Here is a 26,280-nt window from a genome sequence, read left to right as displayed (position 1 = left end):
TAGATAAAGGCCTAGATGGAGGTATTAAGTGATTATTTCTTGGTGGTAATATCATGGGAAATATTTCTCTTTATTCTTTTTTTTTTTTAACTTTTTGATATTTAAGATTTTTATAATATAAATTTACAAGAGTAGTTTTATAATTGGGCAAAATGATTTTTTTAAAGGGTTGGCTAAAATCAAAGCTGCTGATTTAGATGAAACTTGGCAAGACCTTTTAAAAAGCATTTTGGCAATTTGTATTAGTAACTATACAAGCTCTGATACTCCTTCACCTAGAAATTCTATTTCTGGGCATTTATGTTTAAAAATCTACATTCAAGAAAATGCCCCATGATTTCTTTATAATGGCATAAAAAGAAGGAAATAAGTTATGTCCAATAATAAAGAATTTGGTAAATTTGGTATGCCCACTTAACATAATTTTATGCAGCTTTAAAGTGTTTATGAAGCTTATGTAGAAATATGAAAAAGTTATAGGTGTAAAAAAAAAAAAGCAAACAAAAAAACACAGCCACTAGGGTCCAAAATTGTGTCCACATTATGATCACAACATTGTGAAATAAATATGGGTGGAACAAAAGGTCTAAAATATGCTGAATGTTGAGTGGCTGTATTAGGGTGAGGATTTTTTTTCTTTGTTGTCCTCATGTTTTATGATGTGGTTAAACTTATTTTTACAATGAAAGCAATTATCATTTTAAAGGCTGAGAATAAAAGGTTCCTCACTGGCACTCCGATTTCAAAGTATTAAATTCATAAAGTATTAAAAACCTCTTTTATAGTCATCATGTACAATCCCTTAAGCTTCTAAAGATCACATTTTGAGACTGTCTATCTCAAAGTTTAGCAACTTGCTGGTAGGTATTCCTGCCATGATTTGCATAGGCAAGAGCTGCAGAAGGTACTCTCTCAACCCCTTCATTTGACAAATGAGAACTCTGAAGCCCAGCCTTCCAAGACAGTAGCAGAACCAACATTTGAACCCAAGTCTACTAGGTTATCTAACAGTAATCTAATACCATTTATAGCTCCACATCCACCTGTAAGTATTAATAGATTCGTCGTGTCTCTTGACTGAACCACTGGCGTTGATACCATTCTGGCTAGCCCGAAGGGTTGATTCCTTTCTCTACAGGTCAAGCTGGAGCTTTCACTCTTCACCACTTGGGGGCCCGAAGATGCCTCACCCGGTTTTCACTTTTTAAGTCCCCCAGTCTTCCCGTCCCCAGCGTCCGAAGTGCCGCAGAAGCCCGGCAGGGGGCGCTGCGACCCACTGGCTCTGCGGCCCCTCCCCTGGCCAACCGTCGATTGGGCCGGCGCGTGACGTCACGCCGTTTGAGCCAAACAAATGGGTTTCGGGGCGAGCGTTGGGCTCAGCCGCGCCGTGCAGGGCGCTCGGTCTGCTTTAACAGTGGGGAGCGAGCCAGGCCTCCTGCCGCCGCCGCTGTATTGGGGTGTGCAGCCCGGGCCAGGCCCCGGCCGGGGCAGGAGCGCAGGTGGGTCCGGGCCTGGGTGGGGCGTGGCGCGAGAGCAGCGCAGTCGGGGTCCGGCGGCGGCCACCGTGGCCGCTCCCCGCCCCCTCCCGCCGCCCGCCTGCGCTCTCGGGGCGCGGGGCGGGTGGGGGCGGGGGTGCCGCCCGCGGGTCCAGGGCTCGGTTTGGGGCAGAGACCCGGCGGCCCTTACCTTTCCTGGGGGCTGCCTCTGCCTGCACACGGGCCGGGCGCTGAGCGCCCCCGCGGGGCACAGAGGGGCGGGAGCGGGTGCCGGGTCAGGGCTGAAGCTGAGGAGATCCCGGATAGGCCGTGAGGAGGCACCGGACCGGCTCTCCCACCCTCAGGACCCGCGGCCGGTGAGGAAATCGGTCCCTGGGTGGGGGCCGCCTCGCCTGGTCGCGCCCGCCCGGGCTCGGCCACTCTGTCTTTCCCTGCCCCAGCGCAGGTGAGCTGGCGCCCGTCCTTAACCTTCTTCGGGGACCGGGCAGGACGGGGGTTCGGGAGCTTCTCTAGCTTCCGGGCTGGCGCAGGTCGACTGCGGATACCCCTTAGTCCGCGATGAAGTCATAGTGCTGAGGTCCGCGTGTCTGTGACGTCAGTGGTTTCCAAGAGATGGGTTATGATGTCACTGCAGGCCCGGGCGGGGACCTTGGCGCGCGGAAGGGCCGGGAGGACCAGGAAGGGAGAAAAAGGAAGTTCAGTCTTCTATCAGCGTCTGGAATCGGAGCGGATTTGAATCGAAAGTTGTTCGATATCAGCATTTTATAATTTTCTTGTAGTAGTTGTCAGGTTCTTCAACTTTATTTCAAACAAGCATTGTTAGTACAGTTCAATATGAGACTCATTTGATCTAGAAAAATCTAAATCAGGAGGGTTTTTTGGGGGGAGGTTGGTTGGGTGTTTATGCTTTTCAGGAAGCTAAACTCGTGGTTTGATGTTTGTGATCGGAATTGCTGAGCAGATGAACCAATTTGACTGCTGATTGTTGTTTGTCTTATCTTTTTTGCTAGGCAGTTTTAAGATCGTCTATCTGCCTGTTCGCATTTTTGTTAGAGAGTGGCCTGGAAGAGGGAGAGAGGGGGTCTTACATCAACGTTTTATGTTTTAAAGTGGGAAGGGGGAGGTCTGGATTAATCCAATATTATTCTTAAATAATAAGAAGTGAGGATTTAATTTATCCAGGTTGTCTTTGTGCCCTCGATAATTGAGGGTTTCCTACGGTTATGGCTCAGCAACAAGCCTTTTTCTTGCTTTCCTACTAAGTCTGGGCTATAACAGTATAACATATCTCAGGACTGCTTGCCTGGACAAGTAACTAAAATTTTGTAGTGCTTTCAAATATGAAACTGCAGAATTGGAAAAAAAAATTTTGTCTATGAATACTGCTTTTCTCTAAAGCTTTCAAAAGTGATCAGGCCAGAAGAGAAGCTACTCATCTGCCATTACTGACTCTTCAAGTATTATAGCAAAAAACTTGCTCATTTCTTCCTCTCTATAAAATCACTTAAGTAGAATGCAATTTGAAAGGTAGATGGCTTAAAATGGAAGTGTAATTACAATTTAGGGTCTTTAGCAGGAAGCTTGGATAGGAGCTCTCAACAGTCCCCACTGACCTTGACTTGTAAATGTTAGGATTTTTTGTTTTTAATACTTCCTTCTCTCATTTGCTCTTTAAAGGTGATTGATAAGGTGTTGTCTCTCTGGATTTTGCTATACCCATTAACATAGGAAATGAAAGCAAACATTTACTCTTGTTAATTACTATTAGATTTGACTGGAAGTTCACAAAACAGGGCATTCCTGTAAATCTCATTTTGATTCTCACCATACTTTGGAAATTTGACAGTATTGCATGTACTACTGAAAAGTGTGTGTGTGTGTGTTTATCTATATATATATATGTTTATGTATATGTATATATTTCTTTTAAGAATGTAGGAATTGTGTGTTGACCATGTTGGTTGAAGGCTCTAAAGACAAAATCTGGGTTTTTGGATCCGCAAGACTGATAAGTACCAAATTAACATGAAATTGCTGATACTCAGAGTGTTAATGTACTCTTTAAAATGAAAGGATCATAGCAAGGTATTATGCAATGAACTAGAAGGAGCTACACAGAGGACACTTGCATGTATCTTTTCCAAGGAGCCTTTCTAGGGGAGGCTACAGTGGTTCTATGTAAATTAAATGTACTTGTGTAAGTGGAAAGGGGTGAAAGTCAAACTACATGTGAGTTAAAAAACATATAAATGGTGATAATAAAATAGCTCCTCCTTAGTAGTACATTTTTCTCCTCTTTTCTGTTTAGCAGTTATGAAATTTTTTAAGGAAAATGAGTCAATACATTGAGAATAAATGTTGTGTATTCTGATGTGTCGTGTATTCTGAGGGACAATGACAGGTATAAAAAAAAAAGCCAGCTTTTGTGTGTAGCTGTATAACTAACAAGCCATAACACTCTGAAACATTTTTACAGTTTGTTTCTACTATTGGCAGGATGTTTTTCACCCAGGCCTTGCAGTTTTGGGCCTGGGAAGCAGCTTTTACACTTCTTATAAATGGAAATTTATTTGAGATTGGATGATTATTTTGAAATAGTTTGTCATTTTATCCAGTTACAACATTTGAAGGGACTAAATCAACCAGTCATTAGTGATATAGCATCTTTCTGAAAGATAAAAGCAAATATGAACAATGGAAGTGCTGTATTTTAGAAATTCTTTAGGATGTTTATTGGATCAATTCTGTTAACATAACATGTAGAATTTGAATTCTTATACACATTTTCTACTTTATTTTCTAAGTTTAATTTGCACAGTTTTGATATTCTAGTAAACCCAAACTTGTTTTCATATTTGTTGGGGAGAGAGCATACTAATGGTTAGAGACATCATTCAGTGTTACCTTCCCAAATTTGCAGCTGTTTAGAACCAGATACTTGAGAGAAGCTACTATGGTATAATGAATGCCTTCCTTGTTAGGTCATGTGTGACAAAGGGAAAATTCAGCAAGTGCATAATCTGCAGTCCTTTGGAAGCAACAATAACAAAAGAGCAGATTAACTCCAAATGCATTTAGGTCATCTGGAAATTGAATTCCTGTCGATTCTTATTCTTTGCATAATTTATCGTGTCCTCTTTAGTTCATATTTATGGTACTTTGAAGCTAAAGAACATACTGTATTATCTAGGAAAAGCATTAAAAATTAAAATGTGTTTCTTAATGTCTTTTGAAAGAATTTATCAGCCTTTCGTTTCCAACCCCATCTTCTAGTGAGCTCTTCACAGAAAGAGGATCCAGATCTTCCCTTTTTAAATGTTCAGCTTCAGAAACCTAGCACACACATTTTCAACCCTCAGCATAATGTAGGTATAAATGTGAAACTGAGTGCTTTTTTAATGTATTATGTTATTATCAGGCATGGATTTTATTTATCCAACAAACATTTTTTGATTACCTCTATGCTAGGTCCTCAGCCAGGAACTGACACAAATGAATTACCCTTGTTACAAGAATCCTTGACCTTTGTTTTAACATTCTCCATTCTCTTGCCCTGGAGGGCCATAGGTCTGAAGGGCAAGAATTGGACCAAAAGGTTGAATCATTTATGTTGTGCCAGATTGGCCAGAGGTTTCATCTAAAGGTCAGTCAAGGAGGTGTTAGGCAAAGAAATGAGGAACAGATTATCATAGCCCAAGACAGACAAAAGGTTAGGCTTCACATATTTAGATTGTCTTGGAATGAAAGGAGTTTAGTGAGTAAGCATTTTCTTTCAGGCAAGAAGGAGCACTGAAGGCCAGAACTAGTCTGTGTAGGCAGTCTAGGATTAGAGGTAGAGGGAAGAGGGACAGTCCAGACATCTTGCTCTCAGAGGCATTTATATACCTTCCTTTTTGTCTGTAAGGTTAGTCCTTTTCGTTAATTGACAAACTTCTGAAATACTGTGAGCCTCTCACAACCTCATTCCCACTATGCTTCTTTTTTTCCCCTCTAACATTTTATTATGAAAAATTTCAATCAGAGAAGTTGTAAGAATTGTTTGTACATTGATTACCTAAATATCCACAACCTAGCTTCTGTAATTCTTATTTGTTGTATTTACTTATCCTTTTATTCCTCCATCCTACTGTCTCCCTTTATACATTCATCAATCCTTCTTATATTTTGGTAGTATTTTGAAGTAACTATAGTTTACTGTACCACTTGAGCATGCCTATCATGAACTGTTTGTTAACTTGTTTTTTAGGTAACATTTATGTACAGTAAAATGTACAGATCTCATGTATACCATTCCTGTAGTTTGGACAAGTTCATAAATCCATGTAACCCATAACCCTGTCAAGATATAGGGTATTACCATCCCTACAGAAGGTTTCTTTGTGCACCTTCCAAGTCAATTTAATTAACTTTTTAATCTCCTGCAGTCTTACTTCCACCCTTTTGAAACTACTTATTTGAATGGCCTATTAGCAGCACACTTGAGTGGCATTACACTAGGTGTTCAGAATATAAAAAAATGAAGCCCCTGCTCTCTTTAAGCTTGTAATTTAGTTTTGGATTTTAGTTACTTTGGTTGTCTGATAAATAAATGTTAATGAATTCAGAAGAGGCAACTAGGACTGTCAGAGAAAGCTTCCTAGGTATGGGTCTTGGATTAGGCCTTTATTTTAGGATCCAGAGAAGAGTTTTTTTCAGAAATAGACTGATTAAAAGTTATGTCCAAAGGAATAGTAGCAGACAAGGAGGGAGTTTGAGCATCATTTTTTATCCAGTGACAATCTGAGAAAGGAAGTAATGTGAAAAACAGATGTTTTAGGTAGATTCTTGTCCCATTTGTCATCTTTGATATTTAGTTATGTAGAAGATGTCTTCATTTTTTGAATTCTCTCTTCTTTTGGCTCTTTGCCTATCTCCGATTTCTTCTGATTTGTCAGCTTTGCTGGGCATTCTGTCTCTTCCAGATCCATACTATCTAAAGCTCTGTTCTTTTCTTTCCTCAATTGAAATGTAGATGCTGTACAGTATAAGTTATAGGTGTACAGTATAGTGAGTCACAATTTTTAAAGGTTATACTCCATTTATAGTTATTATAAAATTTTGGCTATATGCTCTGTGTTGTACAGTATATCCTTGTAGCTTAGTTTGTACCTAATAGTTTGTACCTGTTACATCCCTGCTCCTATATTGCCCCTCCCCCCTTTCCTCTCCCTGCTGGTAGTCACTAGTTTGTTCTCTATATCTGTAAGTCTGTCTGAAGCTCTATTCTTGGCTCTTTATTGTGCTCCTTATAATCTAGCTCTTAGCTCTTAGGACTTCTCAATTAAAATGCTTTCCAAATCAAGCCTATATCTGTATCCATAAGCTGTTAACTATTCTTAGGTTTCTAATAGAATGCTGCTTTTTGTTATCCCTCTTTACTTTGTACTTATTGTTCAAGCATTTATAACAAGAACCTTTGCTCTGAGTAGTTGTAGCAATAGAGATTTACTAAGAAGAAGATAAGTAAATGTGGAGTGGGCTGACTAGTAAACAGATTAGACTGAGCTTCTAGGAACAAACCCCACACTGACACTATAGAACTTGCCTGTGAAGGGAGCTACTGCCGTTACGGGCCATGCTGTTGAATGAGAAAGCTAACAGAAGTGTTAACTTCCTTGGGCAGAATCATCATTACATGTTGCTTTCTGCCATCCATATTGAACGTGGTCTGCTTGGCCACACTTAGGTCTTTTGTGAAACCTTAGCTTCAAGGGCATCCGGAAAATATAGTTTTTAGTTGTCCAGCCTCTGTAAAACAAAAAGTCCATGTGATAATAGATTGGAGTGAGCATTGAGTGAGTCTTCAGCACACTCAGTTTGTGAAAAACTAAATTCACTTTCCCCAGGTATTTCCCTCATGGTAGCAGATTCCCTCGTGGTAGCAGAGTTAAGCCTTTTGTAATTTTGCTGTTATGCGAAAAGGTGGATATTGTTCTGGTTTCCTGAGATAGAAACTGTTGAAATTAACTATACCATTTAATGTTGTGAGTATAACAGAAAACCCGCTTAAATTTATTGACTTGCAATATTGAAAAGACCAAAGGTGAAACTTGATCCACTTTTACTTATGTCTTCAGAACCTCATCTTTCTCTTATTTCCTTTCTTTAATGAGCTCTGTTTCCATGGTGTTGGTCCCTTTGTGGTCACAGTGTGTTTGTCAGCAGCTCGAGCACTACATCCTCATGTTATCAAGTCCAGAGGAGGGGAAGGAGAGTGCTTCTGCAGAATCTGTAGGGCAGGGCTCTTGACCAGTTTTGCTCCATAGACCCCTTTGGCAGTCTGAAGCCTGCAGGATCCCTTTTCTGAGTAACATTTTTGAATTACTTAAGACTACATAGAATACAAAGATGACTACCAGTTATATTAAAATAGTTATTGAAATATTTTTAAAAAATTGTGAGATCACAATATGTGCCTCAGTTAAATAACATGATTTAGTGTGGGTCTAATAATTTCCAAGTGGTGATGAGCATTATCACCATTTGGGGGTGACACCTGTGATTGTGTGATAGGAAAATACTTAGGATTTCTACTAGTGGCAGTGACAGATGTTGGTAATATTGCGGTCTGTTGACTGAATTCACAGTAGAAGGAAATGCTAAATTTCAGTTGGAGATCAGTGAAAGTAAAGATAATTTTCCCCTCATCTGAGTTTATAGAAACCCCAGATTCTGTTCTCAAACCCTCTGGTGGAGGGGAATTTGTGGGCCTCAGCTTAAGAACCACTGCTAGAAGAGTTTTCTCTCTCCAGAAGCCCCAGCAAATGGCTTCTTGTACTTCATTGAATTCGTGTTATATTGATGCTTGTGAACCAACCACTAAGGCCAGATAAGGATATGCAAATTGGTTTAGCCAATCTAGACCTACCTCTGGCGCTGGGGGTGGGGTCGTTGCTACCCAAACAGCATGATGGGAGAGGAGTGGATTTCCAAATGAAATGCAGGGCTTGCTGGGTGCTGAGTAGCAAATAGTAGATGTTCAGTATGTTATCTTTAGTGTCTCCCTATATCTCCTCTCCTTTGCTCCCGTAGTCAGTCATCAAATTTTTGTGGCTCGAAATTTCGTTTGGATTTGTCTTTTCCTGATCAGTCTCTATGCTAACATCCTGGGCTTCCAGTGTGGGGTGTTTGTGGGATAGTCCACTGTAGTACAAAAAGAAAAGTATTAGAACTTGTGTTTTTTTTCTTATCCTTTTAGTATTGATTTTGGTGTGTATGTAAAGTATATCAGTACAGTAGTACAGGTATATATGTAAAATTTATAAATATACACATTTATGGATACATGTTAAAAATGTTTTGTAATTTTCAACTATCCAGTAAAACTGGAGGAGGAAGGGGGAAAATATTTTAAATCATGGGAATGGGAAGGTCTGAAAAGTTGAAATAATCATGGAGAAGTGCTATCCAATAGAAATATAATGTGAGCCACACATAATTTAAAATATTCTAGTTAGCCACATTTAAAAAGTAGAAACAGTTGAAAATAATTTTAATAATAATTTAACACAAATATCCCAGTTTCAATATGTAATCAATGTGAAAAATGTTGAGATAGTTTACATTCTTTTTTCAAATAAAGTCTTTGAAATTTGATGTGCATTTTACACTTGAATTTCATCTCAGGCTGGTGATATTTCATGTGCTCATAAGTGACTTGTGGTTATAGTGGTTTCTGTGTTGGATAGCACAGATCTAGACCAGTGATCATTCTGAGTTTAGATTTCTATAATTGTCTCTGTGATAGGTTTTATAAACTTGTTATTTGCTCCCTTCAGTCTTTTTATACAGTTGCCAGGTTAACTGGACAAAATTTCTACTGGGATATTACTCTCCTGCACTAGGTGTCTGTGACATGATGTTTAAAAGTAGCTTTGAAGACTTCCCATAAGATGGTCCCATCCTTCGTCACCTGTCTCTGGGACTGCCTGCAACAAACCTGGTGCTCTGTTAGTTTCCTCAGCCTTGCCTTCTCCTTTGCATTTTACCAAATATAAGCATCCGTTATAAGAAATCTGTTCCCATAAAACTTCTTTGGACTCTCTTGTCCCTCTGCAGTCTTCCCATTTCCCCAATTCCTAGTGTATATTGAGTACTTAGCCACTTAGCATGTCACTGAATACTGTTGTTTATTGCTTTTTGTTTCAGGTGTATTAGTCTTATCTCCCCTACCAAATTCTAAGCTTCATATCTTATATCCCCAAATTGTAGACACATAGTTGAAGGCTTGGCTTTTTTCTCTTATCTTTAAGGACATACTTGGGCTGTTTAAATTTGTACCTTTAAATTTTTAAAAAATTCTGTTTTATTGTCTGCTCTTCTCATTAACTTAGGCACCTTCTAGCAGATTCAACTGTAAGAGTTTGTATATTAAAATGTTCATTTGATTCTTGAAAATTAAAAAAATTAAAAAATTATATATTTTAAATAATAATATTAAAAAAGTCAATTTGAAGCTCTAAAACCACTCTTGGAACTACTGTAGGGAATTGCTGATTAGCTGGAGTTTCAAGATGAAATTTGAGTTTGATAAGGAAGTCTCAAAGAACACATTTGCTCTATTGTCCAGGAACCAGGAGAGGCAAACTTGTTTCCAAAGTAGGGCGAGGGATTTTATTTCAAGTTTAGTCGTCAGGATTATTCTCTGGAGGTTCTTAGTCCTTTCTATACTCCACTCCTGCCCTTGGGGATAGGTTTCTCTGGTTCAGGTAGTCTTCTAGTTGAGGAGCTCTACTATCATCACAGTATTTTAGCTTATTTTGGGGTACGACAAAGAGGACTGTGAAAATGGGTCCTGAAAATAAGTCCAGAGAAGGTCATGTAGTTTTATGCTGTAGGAATCCTGTCTTTTATTTGCCATTTTCTTTGCTTGTGTTTTAGTTGACATCTTATATGGTTAGCTTGATAAAATAGTTATATAACACCATTTTTAACTTGAGGAATTTCAAGGCCTGTGCATTTATTCATTTACTAAAAAAAAAAAGTGTAGTATGTTAATGTATGCCAGGCAGTATGCTCAGTATTTCTTTTTCTCTTAGCATTATTTTACAGATCTATATATTCTTTGGCAAGTGGCAGTCTTTAAGAATTTATTCTTTATTTTATTGTTTATCTTATTGCTTTGTGAGTTTCCCCCATTTGTGGCATGTATCATTAATAAAATTGATTATTAAAATTCAAGTAAATACTGGCTTTTCTGGAAAATTCATTTTTGTTTGTATGAGGTGGTTTTATATCAAAACAAATGTACATTCTAGTTACATAATTTTTTTTGCTGTATTTTGAGTGGGGGAGGTTATTAGGTTGGTTTACTTATTTATTCATTCATTCATTCATTTATTTTACAGACTTAACAGGAATTCCACTGGATTATAAAACTGTGGTTTTATACGCTAGGCTATACCCTCCCTGCCTTTTAAAAATTAAAAAATTTTTTTACTTTGTCTTTTTTAATGGAGGTACTGGGGATTGAACCCAGGACCTCATGCATGCTAAGCACATAGCTTTGCCACTGAGCTGTTACCCTCCCTTAGTTGCATCTTTTTTTAAGTATAGAGAATAACATAGTTTTATACTTAAAAATTACAGTGTAATGTATCTTAGAACTGATTTTTAAAAACTTCATGGTCTTGAAATTTAAGTGAAAACTTTAGCCGTGATAGTTACTGTTTTATTTCTGAATTTAACACATTATTTTCTCCTTTCTTTATTTGATCTAAGGAGCTTAGCTCTGTATTACACATGTTCGCAGTTACCTAAAATATTTTTGTGTATATTACTAAAAAATTACTAGATTTTTACTGTGGTTGTTACCTTGTTTTATTTTGTGAATCTACCTTGTCTATCCTGCTTAAATTTTAATTACTCTATTTTGGTAGAGAATAAGGAGTTGTAAAGCTTCTTTTAAGAATTGTTCCTTTATGAATATGTCAGATTTTCTCTTTTTAAGGGACATGAAAAGAAGGGGAATCTGCCTCTTTAAAAATGTAATTAATTTTGTAGATTAAAATTTGCTTGCCGACTCATTTGTAGGACTACTTAAATATTTTGGTTTCATTTTATTAAAGGTCTTTTCTTGTATTCCCAGTGTTACCAAGCATTTCTTTTAGCAAACACTTGTTGAATCTTCTCTTGTTTAATGGCTCTGATTTAAATACATGTTACCTCTTGACTGTAGTTTTATAATCTGGTGGAATTCCTGTTAATTCTTAAGATTTTGGCTTTTTGAGTAAGTCCCTTAAAACTGGTCTGATAGTTACTAATCTTTGTTTCCTCTAGAATCAAGTAAAAATTTGTTAGAATTGGATTTGAGTAACCCCTGTTCTTGTGTTTATGTTGCTTATTTAGTGCTCTTTGAGAATACTCTGAAATTAATTGATTCATTTTTCTCCCCTCCAAATTGATAATTTAGGAGAATTTAAGAGGAAATTAATGTTTACATTTTCCCTTTCCAATTTTTAAAAAACAAAGAGCATAACTTCCCACCTTTCTGCTTGCAAAGGATGTTAGTCTTGTTGGATTATTAAAGCAATAGTAATACCACTCTTGAAGCTTCATTGTGATTTCACATTTAATGTTCTTGGCATATAGCAAATATAGCTTTTTTTTTTTCTCCTTTTAAGAAAGAACCATGTCAAGCCTTCATTAGTGAACCCTAGTATAATTACTCAGGTTTTAAGGAATTTTCCTTTTGTATGTTTTTAGTAGATATCTTATTCAGAGAAGTAAAGCCTACTTTTGTTTCCCTCTGCATTGTATTTGTTTCTAAACTGTTAATGTTCAGTTCATTCACCAAATGTTAATTCTTTGCCTACTTTGAGCCTTCTACAGTTGAATGTTCGTTTAGTCTCTTACCGACATCTTTATAGGATAACACGAAGTACTATTTCGGAAAACATAGTCTTTGCCCTCAGAAGCATTTGCTTTGAAGTGCTTAATGGTGATTGTCTGTACTTACCTTTGTTCCTGAGGCTCCAAATGAAACTTCCACACTAGTTACTAGAAATTTCTGAAGGGTTAGTGATTTTGTTGATGACCTTCCAACCCTCTAACAATTTTTATGTTTATAATGTTATCAGCAAGAGGATATAAATGATGTTTCTGGGTTTAAATGTTCATATTTATCATTTAATAGGTTGTTGGTAATTGGAATCATCAGTAAATGGTTAGTGGCCTCTACCCTAGGATCTTAATAGTCATCTTCTGGCACTGAGGCAAGAAATAGAGTTTTTTTTACTGAGTGACCTTTTAAAAATAAAAATCCAAAACTTTATGGATTTTTATAAAGTGAACATTTTTTATTTTATGCAACTTAATATTTGTAGAAATAAGTATGTGAAATCTGCATATAAAATATATACACTAATCATACACAAAAATACATGTATGTATAGGCCAAGACTCGGGCAACTGACATGAAATTAAATGATCTATTTAGGAGTAGTAGATTCTGATTAGTTCTTTTTTATATTGTATATACCATGAAAAGTTAACAGGGTTTATATATATACATTATAAAATAGAGTTGAAAAAAGAAAACTACCTAAGGTCAATTTGGTAAATTTCTGAGAAATCCTCATTTTATTTCAACTTAGGAACTGATCCATAAACTTTAACATTACTATTTGTAACTCTTCGGAATCTGCACTAACAGGAAAGAACCTTTTCCACAACATTGTAAACTGACTATACTTCAATTAAAAAATGTATATATATGAAAGAAAGAACCTTTTCTGTGATTCAGAAGCCTTGTTAGCCTTTTTGATTTAGCGAGCTGCTTTTGTTTATTTTTCACTAAAAGCAGATAATGAGAAATTAAAAGATATATAATATATATTTCCAGCAGTAGAATGATCCCAGTGCTTCTCTTTTTGGTTAAAATATTTTCTTGCCTTTTTCCTCAAAAGAGTTTTCAGCACTCTCCTTCCCTTTTTCCCACTTATAACAATTTTTATTCTTTTGTCATTTTTGTATCTAGTGGTCTTGGTAATTAAATTCATTGTAGGGTCATCTTGAAACTAAAGTCAGTATAAGTCTTCAAATCATTAAAATCTGAACATACTAAAATTTTAAAAAGTTAAATGAAATATTTAATAGGACTAAAGAACATTTATTTTTTGAATGGGAATGTGTTTGTATGGTTCAAAATGCAAAAGGTGCAAAAAGTGAGTAGTTTTCTTCTCCTGTGCCTTGGACATACTTTTCCCTTACTAGGGCAACCATTGGTACTTGTTTCTTGTATATTCTTCTGGTATATATTCTGTCTTCCCTGTGTTTAAAAACATAAATGGTACCATATTCTATGTACTGTTATCTTGCTCTTTTTTCACTTTCAATTTTGTCATTTTTTTATGTATTGGTATATAAAAAGTGTATTAGTGATAGGAAAACTAAACTAGCAGTGGGTTAAACAATGAAGTATTATTTCTTTCTCTTATGAAAGTTAACATAGGCGATCTAGGGCTGGTATAGCACTCATGACATTGCTCTTTTCTCTTTTTGAGGTATAATAAGTACAGTAAAATGCACAGGTAACACATGGGTAGTTCGCTAAGTTTTGACAATTAGAAGTACCTATATAGCAGACACTGCAGTCAAGATAAAGAGCCCTTTAGCAGATCCTCATTCCCCTTGAGGGCCCTCGCTGTCTCCCTTATGATTGCCTGAGTTCTTTCTGTACTATTATGTCTTCACCTTGTGTTGCCCTTGTCCTCATTGACCTAGGTGGATTTCCAGCTATTGCAACCCATTCTAAGCAGCAGGATGCAAGAAGGGGCAGCAGTATACAGGCTAGCCTTCTTACAGCACTTCCAGTCATGCTTCTTTAGCCAGAATTTAGTTCATGGCCACATCTGAATGCAAGAGAGGTTGAGAAATAAGAGTCTTTACTCTTTTTTCCTATTAGAAACAATGTTGCAGCAAACAACTTTCTTTGAAGTTCTTCTTTTGGGATAAATTCCCAGAAGTGGAACTCTGCTGGGTCAAAGAGTATTTGCAGTTTAAAAAAAAAAAAAAGAGTATTTGCAATTTGAGAGTACACCTATCTTTTCACATCCTTGCTGACACAGTTTTTTAATATTTGCTAATCTCATTGGTAAATCATGATGGCAAAGGGTAGCTCTAATATGCCTGAAAGGACATTTAAGTAGAGAGAGACAAAGTACTTCTACCCTAGACTTTGATGCCTCAAAAGCATGTACTGCACAGCCAGCTAATATAATGCTAAGTTGGGTGAAGCATATTAAAGCTTGTTACCATTTTATTTAGGCCAGTCATAAGAGGAGACTGATGGTTATGGTTAGAAGAAAAACCCTTCCACCCGTAAATACGCAGGAGTGTTTTTTCAGGAATTGCGCTCTTAAAAACTAGATTAGGACATAAGGTTAAAGTGTTAATTTTTTTGTCTTCTTTTTATTTTCACTCATGTACATTCCCTAATACATAGAAATGTGTTTTCAACTAATCTTAGAGTACTCTTTAACATAACTGGAGACCAAGTAATAAATATATTCCATTTGTTTCTTTTTATATATTTCTTGTTGCAGTTCTCTTAACTTTTCTAGCCTTGCTCTCCAGTTGCTCAGATGAATGATATAAAATATGTTCTGCTAAAATTGTAATTTTTAATAGGATAAGTGTTTGTAAAAATGTTTTCAACTCTGTAAATTCTAGCTTTTGGTTTGGGCTTGAGGGAAAAATTCATAGTATTTTTCTTGGCAGCCAAGTGCTATTATGAGCTATACTTACGTTTGAAGTAGGAAATAGCATAAGAAGGGTTTATAATGCATATGTTTTCCCATACCACAGGATGAGGTCTTGGAGAGACCTTTCACTTAGCTACCTTAGTGCATGGCATAGCACCTTGTACTTAGTAGATGGCATTTTTTTCTCTAATTGAAATGGGTCTTGAGAAAGTGTTAGAAAAATTATTAGACTCCCAGTAGCAATATTTTGGCCTGTTGGGGGCAGGGGAAGAAAATATTAATATAATGTCACTGTTAGTACTTTTGAAATGATCAGCTCTTGAGGTGAAGACACTTAAGGGACCAATATCTATTCTCTATAGAGTGGAGAGTTTTGAGGTACTTTCAGTATAGTATCATCCCACTTTATCTGAAGGACAAATTTCTGTAAATCTCTTCTGTATTTTTTAATAAGCCTATTAAGCCAAATAACTACAAAATACACTTACTGAATGAACTTTGTAGTCAATCTCAGGCCTCTCCCAGAGGTCTTCGTAAATTTGGAATAGAAAGTGTTGCCCATCATACTCTTTTCTCTGTCCTTAGCATGTTTTCTAGTACATGGTTGGTATTCAGTAAATATTTGTTGAATGAATGAGTTGATATTTATAAATTTTTTTGTGGTTTTGCTAGCACAGCTTTTTTGGTGGGGGGAGAAGATGACATTGTTGAGAGAACAGCATTTTTGCTTATTTGTTAGCTGGTGGTGGTGGTGTGAATCAGGTAGGCAAGTGCTTGCCTTGGGCTGTTTCCTGTGCCTAGATAAATCTTCATGTCTAACTTGCTTGCCTCTTCCATATCTCTTCTTAAATATCATCTTCTCAAGGAAGCCTACGCTGACCACCCTGTTCAAAATAGCTAAACCAACACTCTTCCCCTACACTTCCAAGTCCCCTTGCTCTAGTCTATTTTGCCCTTATATTAGTTACTTCCTTGAAACGTACACCGTATAGCTTACTTACCATGATTATTTATCATCTTTCTCTCCACCAGAATATTAGTTCCTTGAGGATTTCGACCGTTTGTTCACTGTATTCCAAGAGCCTCATAGATGCGCAACAAACATTTGTTGAAGGTAGGAAAGAATGTAATGTGAGAAAGTTGGCTATAAAATAATTTACATTAAAAATTATATTAAAAGTATTTTCGTTACTTAGAAAGTTTTGCTTTTGTCCACTACTGTGTTCCATAAGGATACCAAGGCAAGTAACCTGTGCAAAGTTTAAGGACTCTGTCTTTTGGTGGAAGAGGGACTGAGTTTGGCTTGCTGAAATGTGTTACCTGCTTCAAGGTTCTAGCATCTTTTTGGTGAATTTGCTTTTCATAGCCTTCGATAATGATTGAGCTAATAAGAAAGAGTCTCTGGGATTGAGTGTGTTCCATTGTGTGCAGATGGAACATCTTTTTCCTGCTGGAGGTGGCTTTCCATGAAGTGAGGCATGACAATATTAATAACTGTCTTCCTTCCTTTCTTTCTTTTGACTAGGTCTCATGGTAAACATTTTATGTGTATTTTTAAAATAATCTTTATAACAACTCTATAAGGGAAGTATTCTTGTCCCTTTTCTCTTGGAGAAAACTGAGTCTTAGAGGTTATTAAGCAGTTTGCCTAGGCAGGGTGTTGGAACTGGATTTCAAACACAAGCAGTCTGCCCTATAGAGGAACGTCATTACACAAAAAGCCTTCCTAGTGAAGAGCACCCAGAAGTGAAAAAGAAATTAGCAACAACTTAGTGAGACTCTAATGTCACAAAGAGACCTTTATCTTTCATTTGCTCCAGCTTCCCATGACTTAAGTAGATTGAATGAGACCACTGTGATTGAAGCAGTAATGTTATGTTAAAGTTAACCAATACTAATTTAAATAAAGTATGATTTAGGTAAAAGCAGAGCTGGCTCCTAATCAGATCCTCTATTACTTAGACTTGTAGTTTAGCTCAAGAACAGTTTAGCTTATCTCTGGGGCAGAATTTGTATGCTCTTCCTTCATCTTCCCTAAAAAGTAGATTCAGCAGGAAGGCAAAATTTACCATGTGGCTGTATAGGAAGTATAATTTAGTGGAGAAGTAGAAGAGTAGACAGTAGGTAGGTTTTGCTGTTCTTCTGGATTTTTAAGGAAAAAAACTTCCCTATAATTTGTATAAAATTATACTAAATGGAAATAACCATCCACCTGCCTACTGTATAAAATAATTTGTAATTTCAAAATTTGATTAGAAAATTCTGATTCTTTAATATGAATTACTTTTTGAACCTTAATTAGCTGTTTTGTCTTTTTTTCCTAGTAGGATCATATATTTCATTCCCTGCCAAAAAAATATTTCTTCTCTGCCCTAGGAAGCCTCAGACTATACCTGGTTATCTCTAGTATCATAAATTAATTTTAACTTCAGTTTTAAAACAATGGTGATTTAGCGGGTAACCTAGAATCTATAATTGCAGGAAGTTATGCTTAAGGATACATATTTATATGCTAAAGCCAGTGATAACGCTTTCCATAGAAGGTGCAGGGGCACTATTGTGTACATAGCTAGTAGAATCATTTTATTTAAAAATAAATTCTCCAAAGAAGACATGAGGTACTTTTTTTTGGAGATGCGTTGAGATTGTTTTGTAGCTCAAGATGATTATTGGTGAGAGTCTTTCCCGTCTAGATTTCTAGAACTGTGATGAGAATATCAAACTTAATTAGGTACTTTTCTCAATGCTCTCATCCAATTTTAGTGGGATGAAAGCACTGACAAGTTTTTTTCTTGCACTTTTTTTCCCCTTTAAAGGAACCAGCAAAGGCTTCTTTCTCAAGTACATGTTTGTGGAGGGGGGAAGCATAATGGTTCAGAAGAATTTATGATGACAGTGGTAATCCCGTTGTCCTATGTGTCCCCACCCACATCCCTCCCCAAAGGAACCACTTCAGTTCCTCTGTTTGATTTTTCTAGTGATAATCCCCCATTATTAACATGCTTATACTTCTCTTTCTTGATTTGTCAATTTTATGCATTATCTATTGACTTTCTGGAGTGATAGTCAAGATTTAGATCCCATTTACCATCTGTCAAGAATTATAAAGGATCTGAGAGTTCACTTGAAGCTAGCAAATTAGCCTGCCACAATTTCATGGATGCTGGTAGAAGATACAGACTCCTATTCTGGTAGAAGGCAGAGTCAGAGATGAAGTACAGTTTATTACTCACAGCAATAACAGTAACCAGAGTATCAGCATTCATTTGTGCCAGTGTCACAAACCTCAGTTGCCACAGGGCACTGCAGAGAGACAGCCTGTTCACATAGTGGGTTCTGATACTGGAGAAAAGTCTGAGTTTAGGGATTCCAAATATTTTGTAATGGGCTGTAAGCATGCCTGCCCTTTATTCCAAAGGGAGACAATATGCCTTCTCTTTGCTCTGAAAGAAGACACCTTCCATGTTCTAAGGTTGTTCACTATATGAATATACTTGAAAATATAGTCCAGAGCAAAAAGCAGACAATGCCTTGCTTGCAAGAAAAGAAAGAGACCCTTGAATTATTTCCCAGCACCACTACCCTATCCCCTACCTTCTTTCTGATACAATTATATATCATTATTTTTAGCTCTCTGGTCACCTTAGTAAATACTTTATATCTATCTTATTTTACTAGCAGTAGATAGTTTCTTTTGGCTTCCTGCTGTGAAAGAGGAGTATTTTGTTAGGGATGCTTATAAATGTTAGAAAACCAGTTCAATCAGAAAGGAAATTGGTTTTCAGAACTGAGAGTCCAGAAGGATAGAATAGAATTGGAGCCAGGTGCTCAAATGTTGCTTTGAAGATTTGGTCTCTCCCTATCTCCAGCTTCTTTCTTCCTTTAGTTTTGTTTTCAGTACCCTCCTCTTTCACCCTTCTCCCCCATCCGTACTGATTCTAGGCTGTGTGTTTATTTCTGAACAGCTGCTATGACAAGGTGGAGAGAACAGATTAGAGTAGTTAGAGCCTGGTCACATGCCCAGATGGAGATGGGGATGGACTCAGCCTCATTTGAATCACATGTTTTGGGGTGGGGAGAAGGTAGTTCTGCAAAGATAAAACAGGATGCCATAACCTCTCAATATCAGAGTTCCCAGTTGTATTGGGGGGTGGGTTAACTAGCTTTTATAACTTTCTTAATTTTTTCATTTTCTTAAAGATAATATGAAATTTCTGGTATCTCCCTTTTTCATAGTTACCCCTCTCCTGATGCACTGTATCCTTCTGCTCCAATCTGCTTTATTTAGTACTGCTCAGGTGACATGGTGTGAGTGGCCTTTGTTATATTCCTATTTCCCATATATTCCTCTTTATTGCTTTATTGCCTTGTTTTGCTGGGGTACATACTACTGTAAGATGTGTAGGAGGTAAATTTTTAGTAATTCCATGTCTGAAATGTTTTTTTTATTTTATTCTTTAAAATTTTTTTTATTTTTTAATTTAATTTAAAAATTTTTATTCTTAAAATGAAATGTTAGTGTGGCTGGGGATAGAATTCTGGGTTGAACATAATTTTCTGTCAGAACTTTATTGCTTCATTGTTTGCTAATGTTCTTCAATATTGATGAGAGAAATCTTAGACCAGTTTGATTCTTTTTTCTTTGCGGATGAGCTGCCTTTTCTCTGAAAGCTTTTACCATCTTTTTTGTCTTTGTTGTCTGAAATTTCCCAGTGATGTGTCTTGGTGTAGTTATTCATTTGAGCACTGAGTGGACCCTGTTAATTGGAAAACTCTGTCTTTTAACTTATTAAATCTTTTAATTGTGGAAAGTTCATATTTCTCTGGAAACTTCCTCTCTTCAATCTTCTTTCCTTTTCATTCTGTATTTTTTGTTAGTTAAATGCTGACCTCCTGGACTTATGTTTGTGTGTCCTTCGGTAATTTCTTGTCTCTGTTTCCTGTTTTTGTCTACTTTCTAGATATTGTGTCCACAATATAAAATCTTATATACTGCCTTTTTTTTTAACTTTAGAAAATCTTTTCTCATACTTTTTTTTGCCTTTTCACAGCCTCCTGTCTTACTTTATAGATGCAACATCTTGACTTTCTGAGGTCTCAATTAGAGAGCTTTTAACAGGTTCTGTTTTGTTTATGAATTGTTTCTTCCTTTGTCATATTTCTTTCAGTTTTTGTTTCCTTGTCTCTTTCATGTAACAGATGTTTGATTCTGATTTAACCAGTCAAATGAAAAAAATGAAGCAATATGATATAAAACTGATTGGGATCTCTGTACCTAGACAGGGTCTATCGATTGGTGAACTTTGCATTAGGATGAGCAGTTAGGGGGTCTTATTATCCTTGGTCAGTGGTGTTAATGCCTATAATAGCTGCCACTAATTCCTTCTAGACTATTTAATTTCATTAAAAAAGAACCTTCTGGGTTTTTTTGGTTTTATTGTTTTCATTTGTTTGTTTATTTTTTAAATAATGTAAAGCCTCAAAGGTAACTAGGAATGAGAGGAGAGTCAATGATCTGGGGTCTAGAAATGTTCAAGTAGTTATCTTTCCTGTGTTTCAGAGTGAAATTTTATGGTACAGGGTAGTATAGCAGAGAGTAGCCCAGATGTTGGAACCAGACTGCTTGGGTTCAAGTCTGATTCTGCCACTCAAGTATATGTAAGTGACTTAACAAGTTACTTAACCTCTTAGTGCCCCACTTTTTTCATCTGTAATTTTTGGACAATAATAGTATCTACCTACCTATTAGAGTTGTTATGAGGATTTAGTTTAAAAAATGCTTATTAAATACCTGGCATTTAGTAAAATCTCAGAAAGTGTTAATTTTCCTTCTCTCCTTACGAATAATAACAATTATGTGATTTAGGTATGGTGGTGGTTGCCCACAGCAGGAATTTTGGTAGGATTAGGTAATTTTAGATTATGTTTTTCTCTTTAAAACCTTAAAGAATACTTGGTATCGTTACTTGAAGTGCTGAAATGTATATGTGCAAATGTTTTCATACGGGTCCTTCAAAGGTCCTCCTCTTCCCCACCACAGAAGGATCTCACTAAAGATAACTTGATAAAGGTAGTCTTGGAGCACAACCAGAAAACTCAGAATGAAGAAATACTATTTTCATGCCCAGAAACTTTATGTACAATCAGAGTCATATGTGCTCAGGATGTTAGGGAAGCTTTGTTCCCATACAAAACACACACTGACATTCCTACTTCTTGAACTTGAGAAACGTTGAAAGTTTCTTTATAAGTGGATATCTAGAACAGGACTGGCAGGAGGAAAATATTTCTTGAAAAAAAAATTTTTTTTTTTGCCTCAAGTGTAACACCATGTGACTTTCCCTACCATACTCTCTGTTGACTGTTTGTAAAAATCAAGTGAGTTAAATGAGTAAAACTTGTGTAGTGGTTCTTGCCCTCCTCCCCCCAAACTTGGCCCTTTAGTTTAGATTATTTATATTGTTTTTTTTTCCTTCTCACACATAGTGGAATTCATCCTTGGAATCTATAATTGTTACTTTGTTATTATAATTATTGTTATTTACTTTTAAAAATGGAAACACATTTTTAGTCACTGAGCTGCCATGTATTTACCAGTTAGTTTCAACATTTTGCCATACTTGTTTATTTTTGTTACAATTTTAAAAGTTTTTTAAAATAAATTCTGTACATCAATTTATTTTAACCCTAAATATATCAATACGTGTCTTTAAAAAAAGGCATTTTCCCCCATAACCACAATGCCATTATCCTACCTAACAAAGTTAACAGATTGACCTAGCTTCTGAATTTTAATCTCCATCTTAGTATCATCAAATTCCTGTATATCATCTAAAACCCAGATATATTCAATTTAGTGGTATCTGATCTGGTTTCATTTACATAAAATATATTTTGCAAATGCTTGACTTTCTAACTTGTACGGAAATTTTTAATCACATAAAAGTAGGTGATATTCATTAGTAAACTCCCATGTACCTGTCACCCAGCTTTGGCAGTAATCAACTCTTGCCCAACTTTATTTCATTTATTCCCTTCCCACTTCTTCAAGCTGAATTATTTTCAAGTGAATCGCAGATATCATTTCATTTGTAGTCTAGTGTATCTATAAAAGATAAGGACTCTTTAAAAAATAATATAGATGTATGTCATCCCCCTTTAATTCCATAATATCACCAAATATCCAGTGTTCAAACTTCCAGTTGTCCCAAGTGTTTGGATCAGTATCCATGTAAATTTCCTAATTTGCAATTGGTTGGTAATGACGTTTAAGTCCCATTTAATCTAGTGGCTTCCCTCACTGCCACTCTTTTTCTCTTTCTCTTGCAGTCTATTTATTAAAGAAATCAGGTTTTATGTCCTTCAGAGTTTTTCAAAATCTGGAGTTTGATGATTACAGTGGCTTAGCTTAACACGTTCCTGTGTCTTCTTTATCTCTTGTAAATTGGTGATTGAATGTGGAAGCATACTTACTTTCAGAATATATTACACACACACATGTTATAGACTTAAAATGATACAAAAGGGTATATATTGAACAGTCATTTTCCAACACAGTACGTTAGGTATCTTACCCAGAGGAAAGTATTGTGTCTAGAGTGAATGACCTGTTTTTATTAAGTTGTCACATCATTAAGCATACTGAATATTCTAGTAATTCTGAAGATACAAAGGTTATTATTTTGTACATTTTAGAATTTGATTATAAGTATATGACGGCATTTAAGATGCGGCATTTTCATTCTGGCAAAGCAGAATTTGTAAGTGAGATGATAGCTAATTGGAAATTGTAAGTCAGATTCCTTGGCACTGCAATGGACTACTTTTCACACAATGAACAACATGAACAGTAGCTCTGTTAAGGGAAACATTAAAAAGAGCCTTTATTAGCATTACTCAATATCTGGTACAGTTAGCTTTATTTTCTTAAATATGGAGTTCTATGGTTTTTTCATCCGTAAAAGGAGGGCAGTATTTATATGAATGGCCTTTGGTTGGTCTTGAGTGAGAAAGTACCTAGCACGGTTCCAAGTGTGGTAGAGACACTTGAATGTTAATTTCCTTTTCTATAAGCATGGCCAGAATTAACTATGAGACTCCTTTAAAGTCTTCAGTAGAAAGTTTTAGGTACAAGTTGGGTGGCCAAGGGAAACCATACACAGTTTAAAGGGTTAAGTTGGATCAAGAACCTGTCTGTCAAGAGGGAGCCAGGGTATACAATCTGAGCCACTTGGTCAAGACAGGTTGTGGGACAGCTGGTTAGAACAGGTGAGTTATGCCACATGTATCCATGTGGTTCACTACTGTTTCTTGTGTCAGCACTCCTCTCCGGGTTTGCTCTCTGGCAGATAACTACAGTTCAGAAGATAGGTATTAGATCAATTCTAGGAACATAGGAAGAATGATTATTGGATCACTAGGAAGACAGAGCAGCAGAGGGGGCCATGGGGAGTCAGGGACCAAGCAGGCTGACTGGCCAAAAGATGTAGTTGTAGCTCTAGCATTTTTAGACCTCCTGCCTTCTCTTATAAAGCATAGGCTATTAATTCTTTTGATAAAATTTATGTGTTATCACCATTACACGAGTTGCCCCAGCTGTTGAAAAATGATTATACTAGAGTGAGCACTAATTTGATTTGCTTTGAACAAAGAGACATGACCTATCTGCATAATTATAGTATAAACTGGGTATTGCGCTAAGTGATCTAATCTCTTCACAACTCTGAAATACCAGACTCAGAAGTAGTGACTTGCCAAGGCCATAGAACTAAGAAATGGTTACTCCTAGAGTGGAATCCAGGCTTTACATAGAAGTGAGGTGATATTTTGCTTAAAAAATGGGGGGAGGTATCCTTGAAGTAAATTACTATATCTAAACTAAGGCCATAATACCGTAATTTACTACGTTTTACCAAATTTCACAAATTAGAATTTGATAGCTGGTACATCCCCCAGCCCCCAACATGTAGGTAAACTAGAATTGGAGTCTGTAGTTTCGTAGGTGTTAGCCTGTGGGGAGCTGTTGGGAAGGGAAGAATTTGGATCCTCTATAGTTGTAAAGTTTCTAGGACTTTTGAAACCTTGGGAACATTTTTTTCCCCCTTATTCCCTTAATTTTCTTCTCCCTCATTTTGCTTCCCACCCCTATTCCCCAAGAAAAGTAATCATATTTGTGAAAGAGAGCTGAGGGTGTTCTGAACCCAGCAGGTTCAGACAAGTGTTAAGTGTGAAGGACAGGGAGCCATGCTTGCTAGGAGCAAGTTACTGCCCTAGAAGAAGTGTGTCCTTATTGGAGAGAGCCTGGGTACAAGGGTAGTAAAGAGAGAGATGATTTCAGTTCATCTTGAAAACTGTCATTCATGTGGATCCTGTGGGTCTAATGTAAAGAGCAGTTGTCTCACTAGACTGCTGGAAGGCCCTCCTTGTTCTGTGTCCAAGTGCGTGAGAGGTATTTTTTTTTTTGAACTATAGTGAGGGGTCTGTTGAGCACATAGGAGCAGAGTTTAGAGTCTAAGAAATAGTCAAGGATATTGTACATTCATTGCCTGGAGAAGAAGTTACCCACAGTGGCCTGGGTTGTTCTCATACAGTAAAATAGAAAAGAACAACAAAAACAAAATGATTCTCAGTTCCCTAAATTTCAGCAGTTTGTTTGGAGATTAATTGATTCATAAATTTAGTGGGAGGTAATTAGGTTTATTAATTTATTTTTAGGGGAGGTACTGGGGATTGAACACAGGACCTCTGCATGCTAAGCATGCACTCTACCACTTGAGCTATACCCTCCTACCTTGGAGATCCATATATAATAGTAAATTTGTAAGTGAATTGAATTAGTAACTTTTTGCTTGGTCGGTGTTGCAACTCTCATGGTTCCTTTCCCTACTGGGAATCCAGGTCACCTGACGTGTGTTCACCTGGCATTGGTGATCTGCTGAAAAACACTTGAGATGTATCTCGTAATTCCATGAACTTGGGACCCTGAATATACCAGGGTCTAATACTGTGATGGTGTTAAATAAATAAATTTCATCCTTTTGTGTTTAGGTTTTAAATTTTGAAAAACATGCGATTAGTTCTTTGGCAGTTTTTTTTTTTAAGAATTTTTAATGTGTTTAATACTCTGGTGGTATTTGCATACACATTTTAAAAATTAATAGCTAATTTCTAATTCATTTATAACATAAATATACTACTCATTTGTTCAGCTAAAGCAAACAACCATCAGATCAAATAAAAACAACCCTTACCCTTTATTCCAGTTGAAATTTTTGTTAGCTTTTGTTCTTTGGTTTTCTGTCATAGTTCAGGCTATTTGCAGGGTATCCTTTTATGCTAAAGTTATAGTTATAAGAAACTGGCCGTCTTGGGTGAGAGTGGCAGAATTCTACAGCCTTAAATGAACTTACTGACTCACCATCTGCCCTTACTGCTCACCGTTTTCTTTTTAAAAAAAAGTAGACAGATTTGCTAACATCATTGGGCAAGGGGCACAAACATAGCATTATACTTCGGAAGATAGCGGCTGTGTTAAATCTTCGTCACTCTCTTTTGAAAATACTCAAAATACAAAATAGCCCTAAAGAGGAGAGGTACAAAGGTGCTTTGATATCACTACAGAGTTGAATGTCTCATTTGCAAACACTTTTAAGTAACATTGTATTGTATAATCGGCTTCTCCTATTAGCTTGTTTGGATATATTGGTGTCCCTTTTCTTCCGTTTATGGCTCACCAGTGTCTGTGTGAATGGCTCTGTGAACAATAGACTTTACTCACTGTTTTGTGTTATCTGTTATCCATGGGCCAAATCCATAGTTCAAGTGATAAATCTATTTAACAACTTTTACTCTTCCCTTTATAAATCAACTATAATAATCTATATACCAAAGGATATTTGGAAAAAGCGGGAATATGAATTTGAACCTAAGTTTTTAAAGTTTACTTTAGGGGGACTCATAAACAGTTTTTCTTTTGTTTTTCTATTTTTGTTTTGATTAATAAAATAACTTAAATGTTGATTCTGATCAGAAACTTCAGAAGA

The 26,280-nt window shown here is 36.5% G+C and overlaps 1 protein-coding gene across 4 annotated transcripts in view; it reads left to right on the top strand.

The window, feature by feature from the left end:
- The first annotated feature begins 1,333 nt into the window (after nucleotides 1-1,333).
- The window catches only part of FBXO34 (F-box protein 34), a 67,919-nt gene continuing 42,972 nt past the window's right edge, over nucleotides 1,334-26,280 (top strand). The window contains exons 1-2 of one of the 4 annotated variants that reach the window (XM_074365485.1): nucleotides 1,334-1,499; nucleotides 16,271-16,352. The gene's annotated coding sequence lies outside the window, so the exon portion shown is untranslated. Of the gene's footprint in view, nucleotides 1,500-1,809; nucleotides 1,942-16,270; nucleotides 16,353-26,280 lie in introns of those variants that run through there. The other 3 variants (XM_045522039.2, XM_074365486.1, XM_045522040.2) reach the window with 3 other exon arrangements.

This window comes from Camelus bactrianus, chromosome 6 (genome assembly GCF_048773025.1).
Source record: "Camelus bactrianus isolate YW-2024 breed Bactrian camel chromosome 6, ASM4877302v1, whole genome shotgun sequence".
In the NCBI taxonomy this organism is placed as follows: Eukaryota; Metazoa; Chordata; class Mammalia; order Artiodactyla; family Camelidae; genus Camelus; species Camelus bactrianus.
The sequence above is the reverse complement of the archived record's forward strand: the minus strand, read 5'-3'. Positions and strand labels throughout refer to the sequence as shown.